At 42.9% G+C, this 5245-nt stretch overlaps 1 pseudogene; it reads right to left on the reverse strand.

Moving 5' to 3' along the window:
- Positions 1–2600: 2600 nt before the first annotated feature.
- Positions 2601–2699, reverse strand: LOC135272677 (U6 spliceosomal RNA; annotated as a pseudogene).
- Positions 2700–5245: the final 2546 nt, after the last annotated feature.

The raw sequence follows: 5245 nt of genomic DNA on the forward strand, positions 1-5245 counted from the left end.
TAAATGTTAATTGCATCATTATTATACACAAAGCACTGCCACAAAAGGCTTTCATTCCAGTAGAGAGGCAAAGATTCACACAAATAAATCACAATACAAGGTAGAAAGTCATAATGCCAAAAGAGAGACGTAAATAAAGTGCTGTGGATTCACAGGGAGTGGAATACTTGATATGTTTGGAAGAGGTGGATTCGGTTTTTCATTATTTTGTTTAGAAAATATTTCTCGCACTTCTGCTATATCCCAGGCAGTCTGCTAAATGACAGAGTTTCAAAAATGATTGACACCAAGCCCTTAGCTGAATGGGGAAGAGAAAAGTATATCAAGAGTGGCATTTGAGCAACATAATGTTGAAAGTTGTGCTAATGTCAGATTTTGGAATGGGAGTAGGTAGAAGGAAAGCGTATTCCAGGCAAAGGAAAAAATAAGCAAAATCTCAAAGCAGCAAACCAGCTTGTATTTCATCAGCCTCCACGTGGGGTTTCCCACTACTACCGAATCCCAATCCCCACCCACTCGCATCAGTTAATTTAGGAGGGGCTTCTCCCTGAGCATGTTCTGTAATACAGATCCTCTGTGAGAAGGTTGGTTTGTTTACCGGAAGCACAGTATTTCTCTTATTAGCAATTATCTAGGTTGTTTCTGATTCAAAACTGTAACTGAAATAATGCCACGAACATCCTTATACATCTGTCTTTGTGTACATATGTGAATATTTTCTACAGACTAAAGTTTTAAAATAGGGTGATAATAAACCAATTTCAAGGATGAGTCATCAAAGAACAGGCTCTCAGATTCCCAGTGAGATGAAGGGTGTGTAAGAGAGCACTGAGCCCCCCTCCAAGAGAAGATGGAAGTCTCTGAAGACAAATGTCACCTGCCTCCTAATTTTGTCTAGTGGAAGCTCTGCCTATAACCTCAAAACTGCGGTTTGCTTCCAGTCACAGTGGCTCCCACCTATAATTCCAGCACTTTAGGAGGCTGAGGCAGGAGGATTGCTTGAGGTCAGGAGTTTGAGATCAGTCTGGGCAACATAGCAAGAACCTGTCTGTATGTATATTAGCCAGGTGTGGTGGTGTGTGCCTGTAGTCCCAGCTACTTGGGAGGCTGAGACGGGAAGATCACTTGAGCCCAGGAGATCAACGCTACAGTGAGCTGTGATGGAGCCACTGCACACCAGCCTGGGTGACAGAGCAGGGAGACCTTATCTCTAAAAAACAAAAACAAAACTGAGGTTTGCCAAATAGGTCTGCCTTCTAGTGCTCTCCCTTGAGACCCATTTCTCTCTGGGTGTACTAAGCATTGCACTAACACTCCCCAGCAGACAAGTGGAGGCAGCACCAACATTTTAAGACACACTATGTGTGAAAATCTTAACATTGAGAAATATACATCCATTAACCTTTTACCTATCATTGAAAAAAAAGGGGCCCTATTTTATCCTAGTTCTTTTTTTTTTTTTATTGCATTTTAGGTTTTGGGGTACATGTGAAAAACATGCAAAGTTGTTGCATAGGTGCATTCATGGCAGTGTGATTTGCTGCCTCCCTCCCCCTCACCCATATCTGGCATTTCTCCCCATGCTATCCCTCCCCAACTTCCCCCCCATCCTAGTTCTTGACAGTAAGTGCTTTGAAATCCCTGGGTCTGATGCAAGTTTCAGGGCCCTTGTCAAATCCTGCTTCTCCTGTTCTGCTTCGCTGAAGGGTATGAGCACTGAGCAGAGAAGGAGCAATGGGAGCTACCCCTGCTCAAAAATCTCTCTCCCTTACATCCTACCAGGAGAGTCAACAACGCTCAATCCTTTTTTCTTTTTTAAAAAATTTACATACAATTACGTACCATAAAATTCACCATTTAAAAATGTAAGGTTCAGTGGTTTTTAAATATATTCACAAGGTTGTTCAGCTGTCACTATCTAATTCCAGAACATTATTACCACCAAAAGAAATTCTGTACCTGGCCGGGCACAGTGGCTCATGCCTGTAATCCCAGCAATTTGGGAGGCCGAAGCAGGTGGATCACTTAAGGTCAGGCGTTCAAGATCAGCCTGGTCAACATGGTGAAATCCCATCTCTACTAAAAATACAAAAATTAACTTGGCGTGGTGACACATGCCTGTAGTCTCAGCTACTGGGGAGGCTGAAGAGGAGAATCACTTGAATCTAGGAGGTGGAGGTTGCAGTGAGCAGAGATCACACCGCTGCACTCCAGCCTGGGCAACAGAGCAAGACTCCATCTCAAAAAGAAGACAGTCCCTCTCGATCTCTCCTCCCGCATCCTCTAATCTTCTACTTTAGGTCTTTATGGATTTGCCTATTCTGAGCAGTTCATCTAAATGTAACCATACAAAACATGGTCTTCTGTGACTGGCTTCTCTCAATAAGCGTGATGTTTTCAAGGTTCTGAGCTGTAGCATGTATCAGTGCTTTACTCCTTTTTATAGCCGAACAAGATTGTATTGTATAAATAACCATATTTTTAAATGCATTCATCTATTGATGGACATTTGGGCTGTTTCCACTTTTTGGCTATTATGAACAATACTGCTATGATCATTTGTGTATACGTTTTTTTTTTAGGTGAAAGAAGTTTTAATGAAGAATATGAAACGCTTTCTGGATGTGCATGTGATCCTTGTGCAGGGGCTATGCTAATCTCTGTATTGCTCCAATTTTATTAGGTTGGTGCAAATGTAATTGTTTTTACATTGTTGAAATTTGCTGTTTGATACTGGAATACATTCTTAAATAAATGTGGTTATGTTATACATAATTTTAATGCACATTTCTCACTTTTGTTTTTTGCTAATGGCTTATTACTTGCTGTTTATTTTATATTTAGACTATGGAAATGACGTTAGACAAAAAGAAAATTCGCATGATTTTCTTATTTGAGTTCAAAAATGGGTCGTAAAGCAGGGGAGACAACTTGTAACATCAATGACGAATTTGGCCCAGGAACTGCTGACGGACGAACGCACAGCGGAGCGGTGGCTCAAGAAGTTTTGCGCAGGAGACGAGAGCCTTGAAGGTGAGAAGCGCAGTGGTTGGCCGTCGGAAGGTGACAGTGACCAGTTGAGAGCAATCATCGAAGCTGATCGTCTAACAACTGCACGAGAAGTTGCCGAAGAGCTCAACGTCAACCATTCTATGGTCATTCAGTATTTGAAGCAAATTGGAAAGCTGAAAAAGCTCAATAAGTGGGTCCCTCGTGAGCTGAGCAAAAATAAAAATTAAAAAATCATTGTTTTTAAATGTCCTCTTCTCTTATTCTACGCAACAACAATGAACCATTTCTCGATTGGATTGTGACATGTGATGAAAAGTGGATTTTTTCTTTTCCTTCTTTCATTTTTTTTTTTTTTTTTGAGACGGAGTCTCACTCTGTCGCTCAGGAGTACAATGACATGATCTCGGCTCACTGCAACCTCCAATTCCCGGGTTCAAGCAATTCTCCTGCCTCAGCCTCCTGAGTAGTTGGGATTACAGGTGCATGCCACCATACCCAGCTAACTTTTGTATTTTTAGTAAAGACAGGGTTTCACCATGTTGGTCAGGCTGGTCTCAAACTCTTGACCTTGTGATCCACCCACCTCGTCCTCCCAAAGTGCTGGGATTACAGGAAAAGTGGATTTTATATGACAGTCGGCAATGACCAGCTCAGTGGCTGAACCAAGAAGAAACTCCAAAGCCCTTCCCAAAGCCAAACTTGCACCAGAAAAAGGCCATGGTCACTGTTTGCTGGTCGGCGGCCAGTCTGATCCACTTCAGCTTTCTGAATCCCAAGGAAACCGTTGTATCTGAGAAGTGTACTCAGCACATCGATGAGATGTAACATAAACTGCACACCTGCAGCTGGCATCGGCCAACCAAAAGGGCCCAATTCTCATCCATGACAACCTCATCTCGTGCGACCTCATGTCGTACAACCAATGCTTCAAACGTTGAACAAACTGGGCTACAAAGTTGTGCCTCGTCTGCGGTATTCACCTGATCTCTTGCGAACTGACTGCCACTTCTTCAAGCATCTCGACAACTTTTCACAGGAAAAAACGCTTCCACAACCAGCAGGATGCAGAAAAATGTTTTCCAAGAGTTTACGGAATCCTGAAACACGTATGTTCATGCTACAGGAATAAACAAGGTTATTTCTTGTTGACAAAAATATGTCGATTGTAATGGTTCCTATTTTGATGAAAAAGATTTGTTTGCGGCTGGGCGCAGTGGCTCATGCCTGTAATCCCAGCACTTTGGGAGGCTGAGGCAGGTGGATCACAACATCAGGAGTTCAAGACCAGCCTGTCCAAGATGGGGAAACCCCGTCTCTACTAAAAATACAAAGATTAGCCAGGCATGGTGGCGGGCACGTGTAATCCCAGCTACTTGGGAGGCTGAGCCAGAGAATTGCTCCAACCTAGGAGGCGGAGGTTGCAGTGAGTCGAGATCGTGCCACTGCACTCCAGCCTGGGTAACAGAGCAAGACTCCAACTGAAAAAAAAAAAAAAAAAAAAAGATGTGTTTGAACTGAGTTATGATGATTTAAAATTCAGTGGTCTGAAGCCGCGATTACTTTTACACCATCCTAATCGTGTATGTGCGGCTAAAGCGAGCGCTGTGTACCAGTTTTGGTGTGGATATACAGTTTTTCAACTCTCTTGGTTATGTACCCAGGAGTAGAATTGCTTGGTCATAAAGTGGTTCAATCTTAAGGCCAAGGCTGCAGGGAAGCTTTTCTTTTAAGACTTTTAAAAACAGCAGTTTTAAATTCACAGCAAAATGTAAAAGGTACAGACATTTCCCATATACCTCCTGCCTCAACTCTTGTGTGGTCTACCCCATTACCCACACAGGGAAACTTCTGACTTGTCCATACCACAGGGTGCATTGCTTCAGGTAGTCAATCAGATTACTTTGGCCTATCACCTTGAGGAAGACTTTTATTTAGGAAGCTGGGGCACAGGAGGGCAATTTTAGAACTTAGGGCAATGTGGAGGAAGACATTTATATTAGGATTTGTATTATCATGAAAGAAATTGAGCACAATTGGATTAGGCAAAGGGGGAAACTTTTTGGCAGCCTTTCATAATTGCAGAGGGGACGTAGTTGGAATTCCAGGATATCTGGAAGCAGGAGCTTCAATACCACTAACTCTCTTCCTTACCTCCCAGCATGAGGCTTCATTCTCTCAGCGCAGCTTCCTTCACAGCAAGGAGCAGGACTGTCGACAGCTCCCCTGCCTCAGT

The sequence above is a fragment of the Aotus nancymaae genome, unplaced genomic scaffold (assembly GCF_030222135.1).
Source record: "Aotus nancymaae isolate 86718 unplaced genomic scaffold, 86718_ANA_hifiasm-v0.15.2.pri h1tg000122l, whole genome shotgun sequence".
NCBI classification, from domain to species: Eukaryota; Metazoa; Chordata; class Mammalia; order Primates; family Aotidae; genus Aotus; species Aotus nancymaae.